The sequence below is a fragment of the Lactuca saligna genome, chromosome 4, assembly GCF_052625555.1.
Source record: "Lactuca saligna cultivar CGN05327 chromosome 4, ASM5262555v1, whole genome shotgun sequence".
NCBI lineage: Eukaryota > Viridiplantae > Streptophyta > Magnoliopsida > Asterales > Asteraceae > Lactuca > Lactuca saligna.
The window spans coordinates 304,837,437-304,839,458 of NC_136420.1; the positions used below are offsets into that span (position 1 = coordinate 304,837,437).

The following is a 2,022-nucleotide window of genomic DNA, read 5'->3' on the forward strand; positions in this document are numbered from 1 at the left end:
TGTTGTATTTTGGGGAACTCACTTTATTTTTCAGTATGTGTTTCATATTTGAATAATGATATTAAGTATTTCTTAAAAGTTGTCTTTAACATATTAATAATAATAAGTGGTTTATAATTAATGAACAATAATTTCAAATGATAACAACATCAAATTATAAATTACATAATGTTAGCTACAAATAAATTATACGTTAAATGAACATCATTATTGAAATAAGAAAATAATCGCATAAGTAAAAATTTAAATTAATCAATCATAACATTTTTTTAAAATAATACTAAATGGATAATTATATTTAATTTTATTAATGAGGAAGATGAGTTAATGTCAATGAATAATATTGTTTAAATAGTTGAGATTATATATATATGGAAATTTCCAGAAAAGTCATAAAATTTTAATCTAATTTATGAAAAAGTCCCGAACTAATTTTTGTTTACAGAAAAGCACAACATACTGGCTAAAACTTCGAAAAAACCCTTTTGGGCCGGTTTCATAGAATTAGCCGGTATACTGTTATTTTTCGTTAGTTTGGTCAAAATATTAGGATTTTTCTGAAAATTACCCGATAACCAACATATTGGGACTTTTTAAAAAATTAATATGAAATTAATGGATATTATTATTAACAAATCATTTATCAACATAATTTTTTTTTATTATAAACAAAGGAAATACATTTGTTACTAATTTCTATGAATAGAATGGTCAATTATGTACTTCTCTATGTTCTTCTTATGTATCGTTGTGGGTGTCATAGTGAGAAGTACTCTGTTAGGCGTGACCAATACAAGAGTTGATCATATTTATTAATACACAATCAAAAAGTGTCTACTTGCTGTTAGGAATGATGCTATATGATCACATGTTATTAGAAAATATCATTACATGAACATATGGTGTAACACCCCCCTCTGGCACGTATCACAATATTGTCCGCTTTGGGCCACTCGGCACGAGGACTTCCCAGGGGGTCACCCATCCCGGTACTACTCCCGCCCGAGCAAGCTTAACTGCAGAGTTCTTATGGGATCTGCTGCCCTCACGGCTTTAAAACGCGTTGTGACAAGGAAGGTATCCACACCCCTTTATAAGGAAATGTTTCGTTCTCCTTCCAAGCCGATGTAGGATCAGGTGCAACCCACCTTCACCCCCCATTATAGGGTTCGACGTCCCTGTCGAACACATCGACCCGTGCCCTAGCTCTGATACCATTTGTAACACCCCCCTCTGGCACGTATCACAATATTGTCCGCTTTGGGCCACTCGGCACGAGGACTTCCCAGGGGGTCACCCATCCCGGTACTACTCCCGCCCGAGCACGCTTAACTGCAGAGTTCTTATGTGATCTGCTGCCCTCATGGCTTTAAAACGCGTTGTGACAAGGAAGGTATCCACACCCCTTTATAAGGAAATGTTTTGTTCTCCTTCCAAGCCGATGTAGGATCAGGTGCAACCCACCTTACATGTAACGACCCGTTCCCGTTATGTTGATTTATTGGTAATTATAGTGAGTTTTCCTAGAGGGACTCGGCGAGTTCTAGCCTGACTCGTCGAGTCAGGTCGCGTCTGAGGGCACGCGTGAGCCGGCGACTCGACGAGTCCATAATATGGACTCGGCGAGTCCATCCGTCTGGGTGAAACCCTAAATCCCCGGGTTGCCCACTATTTATACCACCTTATAGCCCCCATTCTCGCCTCCCTCACCCTGAGAACACAGTGTTAGAGCCCCAAACCTCCATTGAAGAGCTTATTTGTGTTTGGTGCCCTCTTTGTGAAGGTGTGAAGAAGGAGAAGAAGGAAGAAGCAAGGAGAAGGGTTGGAGTGCAAAGATCCAAGGCCAAATCAGAGTTTATTGAGGTATTTTCAGAGTTCCATCTTATTTTATGCTTTAAACTTCCATTAGGGCTCTCCTAAGAGCTAGTTGGTGCTTGTTTCAAGCCTTACACTTGCATGAACGTCTTATTAAGTCGATATATCTATGGATCTGAATGTTGGGGTGTTGTAGAGCCCAGATCT

The 2,022-nt window shown here is 38.6% G+C and overlaps 1 pseudogene; it reads right to left on the minus strand.

Moving 5' to 3' along the window:
• Positions 1 to 948: 948 nt before the first annotated feature.
• LOC145044779 (5S ribosomal RNA) lies at positions 949 to 1,066 on the minus strand (annotated as a pseudogene).
• Between the last annotated feature and the right edge of the window lie 956 nt (positions 1,067 to 2,022).